Source organism: Pseudophryne corroboree, chromosome 3 (assembly GCF_028390025.1).
Source record: "Pseudophryne corroboree isolate aPseCor3 chromosome 3, aPseCor3.hap2, whole genome shotgun sequence".
Classification (NCBI taxonomy): Eukaryota; Metazoa; Chordata; class Amphibia; order Anura; family Myobatrachidae; genus Pseudophryne; species Pseudophryne corroboree.
In genome coordinates this window covers 113,400,748-113,412,438 of record NC_086446.1, presented here as the reverse complement: position 1 = coordinate 113,412,438, position 11,691 = coordinate 113,400,748, and the positions used below count along the sequence as shown (strand labels likewise).

Sequence of the window (11,691 nt, the reverse complement as noted above, 5' to 3'; positions counted from 1 at the left end):
CGCCCAATCTCATCTTATCTTTGAAGCTAAGCAGTGTTGGGCCTGGTTAGTACTTGGATAGGAGACCACCTGGGAATACAAGGTGCTGTAGATATTTTTATACTGCCAACACCGTTCTGTTGATGCATTCCATTTTCAAACGTATTCATTTATGAACCAGTAGTTAGAAGTAGAAAAGTTCTAACAGAAACCACACCGCTCATCTACAGCCACACCACATTGGATACGCCCAAACTCATCTTATCTTGGAAGCTAAACAGTGTTGGGCCTGGTTAGTACTTGGATGGGAGACCAACTGGGAATACAAGGTGCTGTAGATATTTTTATACTGCCAACACCGTTCTGTAGATGCATTCCATTTTCAAACGTATTCATTTATGAACCAGTAGTTAGAAGTAGAAAAGTTCTAACAGAAACCACAAAGCTCATCTACAGCCACACCACACTGGATACGCCCAATCCCATCTGATCTTGGAAGCTAAGCAGTGTTGGGCCTGGTTAGTACTTGGAAGGGAGACCACCTGGGAATACAAGGTGCTGTAGATATTTTATACTGCCAACACCGTTCTGTTGATCCATTCCATTTTCAAACGTATTCATTTATGAACCAGTAGTTAGAAGTAGAAAAGTTCTAACAGAAACCACAAAGCTCATCTACAGCCACACCACACTGGAAGCGCCCAATCTCATCTGATCTTGGAAGCTAAGCAGTGTTGGGCCTGGTTAGTACTTGGAAGGGAGACCACCTGGGAATACAAGGTGCTGTAGATATTTTTATACTGCCAACACCGTTCTGTTGATGCATTCCATTTTCAAACGTATTCATTTATGAACCAGTAGTTAGAAGTAGAAAAGTTCTAATAGAAACCACTAAGCTCATCTACAGCCACACCACACTGGATACGCCCAATCTCATCTGGTCTTGGAAGCTAAGCATTGTTGGGCCTGGTTAGTACTTGGGTGGGAGACCACCTGGGAATACAAGGTGCTGTAGATATTTTTATACTGCCAACACCGTTCTGTTGATGCATTCCATTTTCAAACGTACTTATTTATGAACCAGTAGTTAGTAGTAGAAAAGTTCTAGCAGAAACCACAAAGCTCATCTACAGCCACACCACACTGGATACGCCCAATCTCATCTGATCTTGAAAGCTAAGCATTGTTGGGCCTGGTTAGTACTTGGATGGGAGACCACCTGGGAATACAAGGTGCTGTAGATATTTTTATACTGCAAACACCGTTCTGTTGATGCATTCCATTTTCAAACGTACTCATTTATGAACCAGTAGTTAGAAGTAGAAAAGTTCTAACAGAAACCACAAAGCTCATCTACAGCCACACCACACTGGATACGCCCAATCTCATCTGATCTTGGAAGCTAAGCAGTGTTGGTCCTGGTTAGTTCTTGGAAGGGAGACCACCTGAGAATACAAGGTGCTGTAGATATTTTTATACTGCCAACACCGTTCTGTTGATGCATTCCATTTTCAAACGTACTCATTAATGAACCAGTAGTTAGAAGTAGAAAAGTTCTAACAGAAACCACAAAGCTCATCTACAGCCACACCACACTGGATACGCCCAATCTCATCTTATCTTGGAAGCTAAGCAGTGTTGGGCCTGGTTAGTACTTGGATAGGAGACCACCTGGGAATACAAGGTGCTGTAGATATTTTTATACTGCCAACACCGTTCTGTTGATGCATTCCATTTTCAAACGTATTCATTTATGAACCAGTAGTTAGAATTAGAAAAGTTCTAACAGAAACCACACAGCTCATCTACAGCCACACCACATTGAATACGCCCAAACTCATCTTATCTTGGAAGCTAAGCAGTGTTGGGCCTGGTTAGCACTTGGATGGGAGACCAACTGGGAATACAAGGTGCTGTAGATATTTTTATACTGCCAACACCGTTCTGTAGATGCATTCCATTTTCAAACGTATTCATTTATGAACCAGTAGTTAGAAGTAGAAAAGTTCTAACAGAAACCACAAAGCTCATCTACAGCCACACCACACTGGATACGCCCAATCTCATCTGATCTTGGAAGCTAAGCAGTGTTGGGCCTGGTTAGTACTTGGATGGGAGACCACCTGGGAATACAAGGTGCTGTAGATATATTTATACTGCCAACACCGTTCTGTTGATGCATTCCATTTTCAAACGTATTCATTTATGAACCAGTAGTTAGAAGTAGAACAGTTCTAACAGAAACCACAAAACTCATCTACAGCCACACCACACTGGATACGCCCAATCTCATCTGATCTTGGAAGCTAAGCAGTGTTGGACCTGGTTAGTACTTGGATGGGAGACCACCTGGGAATACAAGGTGCTATAGAAATTTTTATACTGCCAACACCGTTCTGTTGATGCATTCCTTTTTCAAACATATTCATTTATGAACCAGTAGTTAGAAGTAGAAAAGTTCTAATAGAAACCACTAAGCTCATCTACAGCCACACCACACTGGATACGCTCAATCTCGTCTGATCTTGGAAGCTAAGCAGTGTTGGGCCTGGTTAGTGCTTGGATGGGAGACCACCTGGGAATCCAAAGTGCTGTAGATATTTTTATACTGCCAACACCGTTCTGTTGATGCATTCCATTTTCAAACGTATTCATTTATGAACCAGTAGTTAGAAGTAGAAAAGTTCTAACAGAAGCCACAAAGCTCATCTACAGCCACACCACACTGGATACGCCCAATCTCATCTTATCTTGGAAGCTAAGCAGTGTTGGGCCTGGTTAGTACTTGGATAGGAGACCACCTGGGAATACAAGGTGCTGTAGATGTTTTTATACTGCCAACACCGTTCTGTTGATGCATTCCATTTTCAAACGTATTCATTTATGAACCAGTAGTTATAAGTAGAAAAGTTCTAACAGAAACCACACAGCTCATCTACAGCCACACCACATTGGATACGCCCAAACTCATCTTATCTTGGAAGCTAAATAGTGTTGGGCCTGGTTAGTACTTGGATGGGAGACCAACTGGGAATACAAGGTGCTGTAGATATTTTTATACTGCCAACACCGTTCTGTAGATGCATTCCATTTTCAAACGTATTCATTTATGAACCAGTAGTTAGAAGTAGAAAAGTTCTAACAGAAACCACAAAGCTCATCTACAGCCACACCACACTGGATACGCCCAATCTCATCTGATCTTGGAAGCTAAGCAGTGTTGGGCCTGGTTAGTACTTGGAAGGGAGACCACCTGGGAATACAAGGTGCTGTAGATATTTTATACTGCCAACACCGTTCTGTTGATCCATTCCATTTTCAAACGTATTCATTAATGAACCAGTAGTTAGAAGTAGAAAAGTTCTAACAGAAACCACAAAGCTCATCTACAGCCACACCACACTGGAAGCGCCCAATCTCATCTGATCTTGGAAGCTAAGCAGTGTTGGGCCTGGTTAGTACTTGGAAGGGAGACCACCTGGGAATACAAGGTGCTGTAGATATTTTTATACTGCTAACACCGTTCTGTTGATGCATTCCATTTTCAAACGTATTCATTTATGAACCAGTAGTTAGAAGTAGAAAAGTTCTAATAGAAACCACTAAGCTCATCTACAGCCACACCACACTGGATACGCCCAATCTCATCTGGTCTTGGAAGCTAAGCATTGTTGGGCCTGGTTAGTACTTGGGTGGGAGACCACCTGGGAATACAAGGTGCTGTAGATATTTTTATACTGCCAACACCGTTCTGTTGATGCATTCCATTTTCAAACGTACTTATTTATGAACCAGTAGTTAGAAGTAGAAAAGTTCTAGCAGAAACCACAAAGCTCATCTACAGCCACACCACACTGGATACGCCCAATCTCATCTGCTCTTGAAAGCTAAGCATTGTTGGGCCTGGTTAGTACTTGGATGGGAGACCACCTGGGAATACAAGGTGCTGTAGATATTTTTATACTGCAAACACCGTTCTGTTGATGCATTCCATTTTCAAACGTACTCATTTATGAACCAGTAGTTAGAAGTAGAAAAGTTCTAACAGAAACCACAAAGCTCATCTACAGCCACACCACACTGGATACGCCCAATCTCATCTGATCTTGGAAGCTAAGCAGTGTTGGTCCTGGTTAGTTCTTGGAAGGGAGACCACCTGAGAATACAAGGTGCTGTAGATATTTTTATACTGCCAACACCGTTCTGTTGATGCATTCCATTTTCAAACGTACTCATTAATGAACCAGTAGTTAGAAGTAGAAAAGTTCTAACAGAAACCACAAAGCTCATCTACAGCCACACCACACTGGATACGCCCAATCTCATCTTATCTTGGAAGCTAAGCAGTGTTGGGCCTGGTTAGTACTTGGATAGGAGACCACCTGGGAATACAAGGTGCTGTAGATATTTTTATACTGCCAACACCGTTCTGTTGATGCATTCCATTTTCAAACGTATTCATTTATGAACCAGTAGTTAGAATTAGAAAAGTTCTAACAGAAACCACACAGCTCATCTACAGCCACACCACATTGAATACGCCCAAACTCATCTTATCTTGGAAGCTAAGCAGTGTTGGGCCTGGTTAGCACTTGGATGGGAGACCAACTGGGAATACAAGGTGCTGTAGATATTTTTATACTGCCAACACCGTTCTGTAGATGCATTCCATTTTCAAACGTATTCATTTATGAACCAGTAGTTAGAAGTAGAAAAGTTCTAACAGAAACCACAAAGCTCATCTACAGCCACACCACACTGGATACGCCCAATCTCATCTGATCTTGGAAGCTAAGCAGTGTTGGGCCTGGTTAGTACTTGGATGGGAGACCACCTGGGAATACAAGGTGCTGTAGATATATTTATACTGCCAACACCGTTCTGTTGATGCATTCCATTTTCAAACGTATTCATTTATGAACCAGTAGTTAGAAATAGAACAGTTCTAACAGAAACCACAAAACTCATCTACAGCCACACCACACTGGATACGCCCAATCTCATCTGATCTTGGAAGCTAAGCAGTGTTGGACCTGGTTAGTACTTGGATGGGAGACCACCTGGGAATACAAGGTGCTATAGAAATTTTTATACTGCCAACACCGTTCTGTTGATGCATTCCTTTTTCAAACATATTCATTTATGAACCAGTAGTTAGAAGTAGAAAAGTTCTAATAGAAACCACTAAGCTCTTCTACAGCCACACCACACTGGATACGCCCAATCTCGTCTGATCTTGGAAGCTAAGCAGTGTTGGGCCTGGTTAGTGCTTGGATGGGAGACCACCTGGGAATCCAAAGTGCTGTAGATATTTTTATACTGCCAACACCGTTCTGTTGATGCATTCCATTTTCAAACGTATTCATTTATGAACCAGTAGTTAGAAGTAGAAAAGTTCTAACAGAAGCCACAAAGCTCATCTACAGCCACACCACACTGGATACGCCCAATCTCATCTTATCTTGGAAGCTAAGCAGTGTTGGGCCTGGTTAGTACTTGGATAGGAGACCACCTGGGAATACAAGGTGCTGTAGATGTTTTTATACTGCCAACACCGTTCTGTTGATGCATTCCATTTTCAAACGTATTCATTTATGAACCAGTAGTTATAAGTAGAAAAGTTCTAACAGAAACCACACAGCTCATCTACAGCCACACCACATTGGTTTACGCCCAAACTCATCTTATCTTGGAAGCTAAACAGTGTTGGGCCTGGTTAGTACTTGGAAGGGAGACCACCTGGGAATACAAGGTGCTGTAGATATTTTATACTGCCAACACCGTTCTGTTGATCCATTCCATTTTCAAACGTATTCATTAATGAACCAGTAGTTAGAAGTAGAAAAGTTCTAACAGAAAATACAAAGCTCATCTACAGCCACACCACACTGGATACGCCCAATCTCATCTGATCGTGGAAGCTAAGCAGTGTTGGGCCTGGTAAGTACTTGGATGGGAGACCACCTGGGAATACAAGGTGCTGTAGATATTTTTATACTGCCAACACCGTTCTGTTGATGCATTCCATTTTCAAACGTTTTCATTTATGAACCAGTAGTTAGTAGTAGACAAGTTCTAACAGAAACCACAAAGCTCATCTACAGCCACGCCACACTGGATACGCCCAATCTCATCTGATCTTGGAAGTTAAGCAGTGTTGGGCCTGGTTAGTACTTGGATGGGAGACCACCTGGGAATACAAGGTGCTGTAGATATTTTTATACTGCCAACACCGTTCTGTTGATGCATTCCATTTTCAAACGTATTCATTTATGAACCAGTAGTTAGAAGTAGAACAGTTCTAACAGAAACCACAAAGCTCATCTACAGCCACACCACACTGGATACGCCCAATCTCATCTGATCTTGGAAGCTAAGCAGTGTTGGACCTGGTTAGTACTTGGATGGGAGACCACCTGGGAATACAAGGAGCTATAGAAATTTTTATACTGCCAACACCGTTCTGTTGATGCATTCCATTTTCAAACATATTCATTTATGAACCAGTAGTTAGAAGTAGAAAAGTTCTAATAGAAACCACTAAGCTCATCTACAGCCACACCACACTGGATACGCCCAATCTCGTCTGATCTTGGAAGCTAAGCAGTGTTGGGCCTGGTTAGTGCTTGGATGGGAAACTACCTGGGAATACAAGGTGCTGTAGATATTTTTATACTGCCAACACCATTCTGTTGATGCATTCCATTTTCAAACGTATTCATTTATGAACCAGTAGTTAGAAGTAGAAAAGTTCTAACAGAAACCACAAAGCTCATCTACAGCCACACCACACTGGATACGCCCAATCTCATCTTATCTTGGAAGCTAAGCAGTGTTGGTCCTGGTTAGTACTTGGATAGGAGACCACCTGGGAATACAAGGTGCTGTAGATATTTTTATACTGCCAACACCGTTCTGTTGATGCATTCCATTTTCAAACGTATTCATTTATGAACCAGTAGTTAGAAGTAGAAAAGTTCTAACAGAAAACACAAAGCTCATCTACAGCCACACCACACTGGATACGCCCAATCTCATCTGATCGTGGAAGCTAAGCAGTGTTGGGCCTGGTAAGTACTTGGATGGGAGACCACCTGGGAATACAAGGTGCTGTAGATATTTTTATACTGCCAACACCGTTCTGTTGATGCATTCCATTTTCAAACGTTTTCATTTATGAACCAGTAGTTAGTAGTAGACAAGTTCTAACAGAAACCACAAAGCTCATCTACAGCCACGCCACACTGGATACGCCCAATCTCATCTGATCTTGGAAGTTAAGCAGTGTTGGGCCTGGTTAGTACTTGGATGGGAGACCACCTGGGAATACAAGGTGCTGTAGATATTTTTATACTGCCAACACCGTTCTGTTGATGCATTCCATTTTCAAACGTATTCATTTATGAACCAGTAGTTAGAAGTAGAAAAGTTCTAACAGAAACCACAAAGGTCATCTACAGCCACACCACACTGGGTACGCCCAATCTCATCTGATAATGGAAGCTAAGCAGTGTTGGGCCTGGTTAGTACTTGGATGGGAGACCACCTGGGAATACAAGGTGCTGTAGATATTTTTATACTGTCAACACCGTTCTGTTGATGCATTCCATTTTCAAACTTATTCATTTATGAACCAGTAGTTAGAAGTAGAAAAGTTCTAACAGAAACCACAAAGCTCATCTACAGCCACTCCACACTGGATACGCTCAATCTCATCAGATCTTGGAAGCTAAGCAGTGTTGGGCCTGGTTAGTACTTGGATGGGAGACCACCTGGGAATACAAGGTGCTGTAGATATATTTATACTGCCAACACCGTTCTGTTGATGCATTCCATTTTCAAACGTATTCATTTATGAACCAGTAGTTAGAAATAGAACAGTTCTAACAGAAACCACAAAACTCATCTACAGCCACACCACACTGGATACGCCCAATCTCATCTGATCTTGGAAGCTAAGCAGTGTTGGACCTGGTTAGTACTTGGATGGGAGACCACCTGGGAATACAAGGTGCTATAGAAATTTTTATACTGCCAACACCGTTCTGTTGATGCATTCCTTTTTCAAACATATTCATTTATGAACCAGTAGTTAGAAGTAGAAAAGTTCTAATAGAAACCACTAAGCTCTTCTACAGCCACACCACACTGGATACGCCCAATCTCGTCTGATCTTGGAAGCTAAGCAGTGTTGGGCCTGGTTAGTGCTTGGATGGGAGACCACCTGGGAATCCAAAGTGCTGTAGATATTTTTATACTGCCAACACCGTTCTGTTGATGCATTCCATTTTCAAACGTATTCATTTATGAACCAGTAGTTAGAAGTAGAAAAGTTCTAACAGAAGCCACAAAGCTCATCTACAGCCACACCACACTGGATACGCCCAATCTCATCTTATCTTGGAAGCTAAGCAGTGTTGGGCCTGGTTAGTACTTGGATAGGAGACCACCTGGGAATACAAGGTGCTGTAGATGTTTTTATACTGCCAACACCGTTCTGTTGATGCATTCCATTTTCAAACGTATTCATTTATGAACCAGTAGTTATAAGTAGAAAAGTTCTAACAGAAACCACACAGCTCATCTACAGCCACACCACATTGGTTTACGCCCAAACTCATCTTATCTTGGAAGCTAAACAGTGTTGGGCCTGGTTAGTACTTGGAAGGGAGACCACCTGGGAATACAAGGTGCTGTAGATATTTTATACTGCCAACACCGTTCTGTTGATCCATTCCATTTTCAAACGTATTCATTAATGAACCAGTAGTTAGAAGTAGAAAAGTTCTAACAGAAAATACAAAGCTCATCTACAGCCACACCACACTGGATACGCCCAATCTCATCTGATCGTGGAAGCTAAGCAGTGTTGGGCCTGGTAAGTACTTGGATGGGAGACCACCTGGGAATACAAGGTGCTGTAGATATTTTTATACTGCCAACACCGTTCTGTTGATGCATTCCATTTTCAAACGTTTTCATTTATGAACCAGTAGTTAGTAGTAGACAAGTTCTAACAGAAACCACAAAGCTCATCTACAGCCACGCCACACTGGATACGCCCAATCTCATCTGATCTTGGAAGTTAAGCAGTGTTGGGCCTGGTTAGTACTTGGATGGGAGACCACCTGGGAATACAAGGTGCTGTAGATATTTTTATACTGCCAACACCGTTCTGTTGATGCATTCCATTTTCAAACGTATTCATTTATGAACCAGTAGTTAGAAGTAGAACAGTTCTAACAGAAACCACAAAGCTCATCTACAGCCACACCACACTGGATACGCCCAATCTCATCTGATCTTGGAAGCTAAGCAGTGTTGGACCTGGTTAGTACTTGGATGGGAGACCACCTGGGAATACAAGGAGCTATAGAAATTTTTATACTGCCAACACCGTTCTGTTGATGCATTCCATTTTCAAACATATTCATTTATGAACCAGTAGTTAGAAGTAGAAAAGTTCTAATAGAAACCACTAAGCTCATCTACAGCCACACCACACTGGATACGCCCAATCTCGTCTGATCTTGGAAGCTAAGCAGTGTTGGGCCTGGTTAGTGCTTGGATGGGAAACTACCTGGGAATACAAGGTGCTGTAGATATTTTTATACTGCCAACACCATTCTGTTGATGCATTCCATTTTCAAACGTATTCATTTATGAACCAGTAGTTAGAAGTAGAAAAGTTCTAACAGAAACCACAAAGCTCATCTACAGCCACACCACACTGGATACGCCCAATCTCATCTTATCTTGGAAGCTAAGCAGTGTTGGTCCTGGTTAGTACTTGGATAGGAGACCACCTGGGAATACAAGGTGCTGTAGATATTTTTATACTGCCAACACCGTTCTGTTGATGCATTCCATTTTCAAACGTATTCATTTATGAACCAGTAGTTAGAAGTAGAAAAGTTCTAACAGAAAACACAAAGCTCATCTACAGCCACACCACACTGGATACGCCCAATCTCATCTGATCGTGGAAGCTAAGCAGTGTTGGGCCTGGTAAGTACTTGGATGGGAGACCACCTGGGAATACAAGGTGCTGTAGATATTTTTATACTGCCAACACCGTTCTGTTGATGCATTCCATTTTCAAACGTTTTCATTTATGAACCAGTAGTTAGTAGTAGACAAGTTCTAACAGAAACCACAAAGCTCATCTACAGCCACGCCACACTGGATACGCCCAATCTCATCTGATCTTGGAAGTTAAGCAGTGTTGGGCCTGGTTAGTACTTGGATGGGAGACCACCTGGGAATACAAGGTGCTGTAGATATTTTTATACTGCCAACACCGTTCTGTTGATGCATTCCATTTTCAAACGTATTCATTTATGAACCAGTAGTTAGAAGTAGAAAAGTTCTAACAGAAACCACAAAGGTCATCTACAGCCACACCACACTGGGTACGCCCAATCTCATCTGATAATGGAAGCTAAGCAGTGTTGGGCCTGGTTAGTACTTGGATGGGAGACCACCTGGGAATACAAGGTGCTGTAGATATTTTTATACTGTCAACACCGTTCTGTTGATGCATTCCATTTTCAAACTTATTCATTTATGAACCAGTAGTTAGAAGTAGAAAAGTTCTAACAGAAACCACAAAGCTCATCTACAGCCACTCCACACTGGATACGCCCAATCTCATCAGATCTTGGAAGCTAAGCAGTGTTGGGCCTGGTTAGTACTTGGATGGGAGACCACCTGGGAATACAAGGTGCTGTAGATATTTTTATACTGCCAACACCGTTCTGTTGATGCATTCCATTTTCAAATGTATTAATTTATGAACCAGTAGTTAGAAGTAGAAAAGTTCTAACAGAAATCACAAAGCTCATCTACAGCCACACCACAATGGATACGCCCAATCTCATCTGATCTTGGAAGCTAAGCAGTGTTGGGCCTGGTTAGTACTTGGATGGGAGACCACCTGGGAATACAAGGTGCTGTAGATATTTTTATACTGCCAACACCATTATGTTGATGCATTCCATTTTCAAACGTATTCATTTATGAACCAGTAGTTAGAAGTAGAAAAGTTCTAACAGAAACCACAAAGCTCATCTACATCCAAACCACACTGGATACGTCCAATCTCATCTGATCTTGGAAGCTAAGCAGTGTTGGGCCTGGTTAGTACTTGGATGGGAGACCACCTGGGAATACAAGGTGCTGTAGATATTTTAATACTGCCAACACCGTTCTGTTGATGCATTCCATTTTCAAACGTACTTATTTATGAACCAGTAGTTAGAAGTAGAAAAGTTCTAGCAGAAACCACAAAACTCATCTACAGCCACACCACACTGGATACGCCCAATCTCATCTGATCTTGGAAGCTAAGCAGTGTTGGGCCTGGTTAGTACTTGGATGGGAGACCACCTGGGAATACAAGGTGCTGTAGATATTTTTATACTGCCAACACCGTTCTGTTGATGCATTCCATTTTCAAACGTACTCATTTATGAACCAGTAGTTAGAAGTAGAAAAGTTCTAACAGAAACCACAAAGCTTATCTACAGCCACACCACACTGGATATGCCCAATCTCATCTTATCTTGGAAGCTAAGCAGTGTTGGGCATGGTTAGTACCTGGATAGGAGACCACCTGGGAATACAAGGTGCTGTAGATATTTTTATACTGCCAACACCGTTCTGTTGATGCATTCCATTTTCAAACGTATTCATTTATGAACCAGTCGTTAG

The 11,691-nt window shown here is 41.9% G+C and overlaps 25 non-coding genes and 27 pseudogenes across 25 annotated transcripts; all 52 read left to right on the top strand.

Moving 5' to 3' along the window:
* The window catches only part of LOC134893962 (5S ribosomal RNA), a 119-nt pseudogene extending 25 nt beyond the window's left edge, over nt 1–94 (top strand).
* Nucleotides 95–201: 107 nt separating this feature from the next.
* LOC134893938 (5S ribosomal RNA) lies at nt 202–320 on the top strand (annotated as a pseudogene).
* A 107-nt stretch (nt 321–427) lies between these two features.
* Nucleotides 428–546, top strand: LOC134901589 (5S ribosomal RNA). The gene has a single exon (XR_010175075.1). It is a non-coding gene; the product is annotated as a 5S ribosomal RNA (ribosomal RNA).
* A 106-nt stretch (nt 547–652) lies between these two features.
* Nucleotides 653–771, top strand: LOC134901671 (5S ribosomal RNA). Its single transcript, XR_010175157.1, has one exon. It is a non-coding gene; the product is annotated as a 5S ribosomal RNA (ribosomal RNA).
* A 107-nt stretch (nt 772–878) lies between these two features.
* LOC135070715 (5S ribosomal RNA) lies at nt 879–997 on the top strand. The gene has a single exon (XR_010256868.1). It is a non-coding gene; the product is annotated as a 5S ribosomal RNA (ribosomal RNA).
* A 107-nt stretch (nt 998–1,104) lies between these two features.
* LOC135070131 (5S ribosomal RNA) lies at nt 1,105–1,223 on the top strand. The gene has a single exon (XR_010256305.1). It is a non-coding gene; the product is annotated as a 5S ribosomal RNA (ribosomal RNA).
* A 107-nt stretch (nt 1,224–1,330) lies between these two features.
* On the top strand, nt 1,331–1,449 carry LOC134890752 (5S ribosomal RNA; annotated as a pseudogene).
* Nucleotides 1,450–1,556: 107 nt separating this feature from the next.
* Nucleotides 1,557–1,675, top strand: LOC134889982 (5S ribosomal RNA; annotated as a pseudogene).
* A 107-nt stretch (nt 1,676–1,782) lies between these two features.
* On the top strand, nt 1,783–1,901 carry LOC134895868 (5S ribosomal RNA; annotated as a pseudogene).
* A 107-nt stretch (nt 1,902–2,008) lies between these two features.
* LOC135067600 (5S ribosomal RNA) lies at nt 2,009–2,127 on the top strand. The gene has a single exon (XR_010253811.1). It is a non-coding gene; the product is annotated as a 5S ribosomal RNA (ribosomal RNA).
* A 107-nt stretch (nt 2,128–2,234) lies between these two features.
* Nucleotides 2,235–2,353, top strand: LOC134886881 (5S ribosomal RNA). The gene has a single exon (XR_010170957.1). It is a non-coding gene; the product is annotated as a 5S ribosomal RNA (ribosomal RNA).
* A 107-nt stretch (nt 2,354–2,460) lies between these two features.
* LOC134891079 (5S ribosomal RNA) lies at nt 2,461–2,579 on the top strand (annotated as a pseudogene).
* A 107-nt stretch (nt 2,580–2,686) lies between these two features.
* On the top strand, nt 2,687–2,805 carry LOC134890744 (5S ribosomal RNA; annotated as a pseudogene).
* A 107-nt stretch (nt 2,806–2,912) lies between these two features.
* On the top strand, nt 2,913–3,031 carry LOC134895224 (5S ribosomal RNA; annotated as a pseudogene).
* A 107-nt stretch (nt 3,032–3,138) lies between these two features.
* Nucleotides 3,139–3,257, top strand: LOC135061543 (5S ribosomal RNA). The gene has a single exon (XR_010247919.1). It is a non-coding gene; the product is annotated as a 5S ribosomal RNA (ribosomal RNA).
* A 106-nt stretch (nt 3,258–3,363) lies between these two features.
* Nucleotides 3,364–3,482, top strand: LOC134901670 (5S ribosomal RNA). The gene has a single exon (XR_010175156.1). It is a non-coding gene; the product is annotated as a 5S ribosomal RNA (ribosomal RNA).
* A 107-nt stretch (nt 3,483–3,589) lies between these two features.
* On the top strand, nt 3,590–3,708 carry LOC135070714 (5S ribosomal RNA). Its single transcript, XR_010256867.1, has one exon. It is a non-coding gene; the product is annotated as a 5S ribosomal RNA (ribosomal RNA).
* Nucleotides 3,709–3,815: 107 nt separating this feature from the next.
* LOC134889285 (5S ribosomal RNA) lies at nt 3,816–3,934 on the top strand (annotated as a pseudogene).
* A 107-nt stretch (nt 3,935–4,041) lies between these two features.
* Nucleotides 4,042–4,160, top strand: LOC134890749 (5S ribosomal RNA; annotated as a pseudogene).
* Nucleotides 4,161–4,267: 107 nt separating this feature from the next.
* LOC134889981 (5S ribosomal RNA) lies at nt 4,268–4,386 on the top strand (annotated as a pseudogene).
* A 107-nt stretch (nt 4,387–4,493) lies between these two features.
* On the top strand, nt 4,494–4,612 carry LOC134895867 (5S ribosomal RNA; annotated as a pseudogene).
* A 107-nt stretch (nt 4,613–4,719) lies between these two features.
* On the top strand, nt 4,720–4,838 carry LOC135067588 (5S ribosomal RNA). The gene has a single exon (XR_010253800.1). It is a non-coding gene; the product is annotated as a 5S ribosomal RNA (ribosomal RNA).
* A 107-nt stretch (nt 4,839–4,945) lies between these two features.
* On the top strand, nt 4,946–5,064 carry LOC134886879 (5S ribosomal RNA). Its single transcript, XR_010170955.1, has one exon. It is a non-coding gene; the product is annotated as a 5S ribosomal RNA (ribosomal RNA).
* Nucleotides 5,065–5,171: 107 nt separating this feature from the next.
* Nucleotides 5,172–5,290, top strand: LOC134891146 (5S ribosomal RNA; annotated as a pseudogene).
* Nucleotides 5,291–5,397: 107 nt separating this feature from the next.
* LOC134890743 (5S ribosomal RNA) lies at nt 5,398–5,516 on the top strand (annotated as a pseudogene).
* A 107-nt stretch (nt 5,517–5,623) lies between these two features.
* LOC134896670 (5S ribosomal RNA) lies at nt 5,624–5,743 on the top strand (annotated as a pseudogene).
* Nucleotides 5,744–5,849: 106 nt separating this feature from the next.
* On the top strand, nt 5,850–5,968 carry LOC135069592 (5S ribosomal RNA). Its single transcript, XR_010255771.1, has one exon. It is a non-coding gene; the product is annotated as a 5S ribosomal RNA (ribosomal RNA).
* A 107-nt stretch (nt 5,969–6,075) lies between these two features.
* LOC134901442 (5S ribosomal RNA) lies at nt 6,076–6,194 on the top strand. Its single transcript, XR_010174934.1, has one exon. It is a non-coding gene; the product is annotated as a 5S ribosomal RNA (ribosomal RNA).
* Nucleotides 6,195–6,301: 107 nt separating this feature from the next.
* LOC134889222 (5S ribosomal RNA) lies at nt 6,302–6,420 on the top strand (annotated as a pseudogene).
* Nucleotides 6,421–6,527: 107 nt separating this feature from the next.
* LOC134889391 (5S ribosomal RNA) lies at nt 6,528–6,646 on the top strand (annotated as a pseudogene).
* Nucleotides 6,647–6,753: 107 nt separating this feature from the next.
* On the top strand, nt 6,754–6,872 carry LOC134893321 (5S ribosomal RNA; annotated as a pseudogene).
* Nucleotides 6,873–6,979: 107 nt separating this feature from the next.
* Nucleotides 6,980–7,098, top strand: LOC135069591 (5S ribosomal RNA). Its single transcript, XR_010255770.1, has one exon. It is a non-coding gene; the product is annotated as a 5S ribosomal RNA (ribosomal RNA).
* Nucleotides 7,099–7,205: 107 nt separating this feature from the next.
* Nucleotides 7,206–7,324, top strand: LOC134901441 (5S ribosomal RNA). Its single transcript, XR_010174933.1, has one exon. It is a non-coding gene; the product is annotated as a 5S ribosomal RNA (ribosomal RNA).
* Nucleotides 7,325–7,431: 107 nt separating this feature from the next.
* Nucleotides 7,432–7,550, top strand: LOC134890883 (5S ribosomal RNA; annotated as a pseudogene).
* Nucleotides 7,551–7,657: 107 nt separating this feature from the next.
* On the top strand, nt 7,658–7,776 carry LOC135065096 (5S ribosomal RNA). Its single transcript, XR_010251385.1, has one exon. It is a non-coding gene; the product is annotated as a 5S ribosomal RNA (ribosomal RNA).
* A 107-nt stretch (nt 7,777–7,883) lies between these two features.
* Nucleotides 7,884–8,002, top strand: LOC134886878 (5S ribosomal RNA). Its single transcript, XR_010170954.1, has one exon. It is a non-coding gene; the product is annotated as a 5S ribosomal RNA (ribosomal RNA).
* A 107-nt stretch (nt 8,003–8,109) lies between these two features.
* On the top strand, nt 8,110–8,228 carry LOC134891145 (5S ribosomal RNA; annotated as a pseudogene).
* A 107-nt stretch (nt 8,229–8,335) lies between these two features.
* Nucleotides 8,336–8,454, top strand: LOC134890742 (5S ribosomal RNA; annotated as a pseudogene).
* Nucleotides 8,455–8,561: 107 nt separating this feature from the next.
* On the top strand, nt 8,562–8,681 carry LOC134896669 (5S ribosomal RNA; annotated as a pseudogene).
* A 106-nt stretch (nt 8,682–8,787) lies between these two features.
* LOC135069590 (5S ribosomal RNA) lies at nt 8,788–8,906 on the top strand. Its single transcript, XR_010255769.1, has one exon. It is a non-coding gene; the product is annotated as a 5S ribosomal RNA (ribosomal RNA).
* Nucleotides 8,907–9,013: 107 nt separating this feature from the next.
* On the top strand, nt 9,014–9,132 carry LOC134901440 (5S ribosomal RNA). Its single transcript, XR_010174932.1, has one exon. It is a non-coding gene; the product is annotated as a 5S ribosomal RNA (ribosomal RNA).
* A 107-nt stretch (nt 9,133–9,239) lies between these two features.
* On the top strand, nt 9,240–9,358 carry LOC134889221 (5S ribosomal RNA; annotated as a pseudogene).
* Nucleotides 9,359–9,465: 107 nt separating this feature from the next.
* On the top strand, nt 9,466–9,584 carry LOC134889390 (5S ribosomal RNA; annotated as a pseudogene).
* A 107-nt stretch (nt 9,585–9,691) lies between these two features.
* LOC134893320 (5S ribosomal RNA) lies at nt 9,692–9,810 on the top strand (annotated as a pseudogene).
* Nucleotides 9,811–9,917: 107 nt separating this feature from the next.
* LOC135069589 (5S ribosomal RNA) lies at nt 9,918–10,036 on the top strand. Its single transcript, XR_010255768.1, has one exon. It is a non-coding gene; the product is annotated as a 5S ribosomal RNA (ribosomal RNA).
* Nucleotides 10,037–10,143: 107 nt separating this feature from the next.
* Nucleotides 10,144–10,262, top strand: LOC134901439 (5S ribosomal RNA). The gene has a single exon (XR_010174931.1). It is a non-coding gene; the product is annotated as a 5S ribosomal RNA (ribosomal RNA).
* A 107-nt stretch (nt 10,263–10,369) lies between these two features.
* LOC134890882 (5S ribosomal RNA) lies at nt 10,370–10,488 on the top strand (annotated as a pseudogene).
* A 107-nt stretch (nt 10,489–10,595) lies between these two features.
* LOC135060177 (5S ribosomal RNA) lies at nt 10,596–10,714 on the top strand. Its single transcript, XR_010246569.1, has one exon. It is a non-coding gene; the product is annotated as a 5S ribosomal RNA (ribosomal RNA).
* A 107-nt stretch (nt 10,715–10,821) lies between these two features.
* On the top strand, nt 10,822–10,940 carry LOC135062981 (5S ribosomal RNA). The gene has a single exon (XR_010249322.1). It is a non-coding gene; the product is annotated as a 5S ribosomal RNA (ribosomal RNA).
* A 107-nt stretch (nt 10,941–11,047) lies between these two features.
* On the top strand, nt 11,048–11,166 carry LOC134885010 (5S ribosomal RNA). Its single transcript, XR_010169138.1, has one exon. It is a non-coding gene; the product is annotated as a 5S ribosomal RNA (ribosomal RNA).
* A 107-nt stretch (nt 11,167–11,273) lies between these two features.
* Nucleotides 11,274–11,392, top strand: LOC135067577 (5S ribosomal RNA). Its single transcript, XR_010253789.1, has one exon. It is a non-coding gene; the product is annotated as a 5S ribosomal RNA (ribosomal RNA).
* A 107-nt stretch (nt 11,393–11,499) lies between these two features.
* On the top strand, nt 11,500–11,618 carry LOC134895183 (5S ribosomal RNA; annotated as a pseudogene).
* The last annotated feature ends 73 nt before the right edge of the window (nt 11,619–11,691 follow it).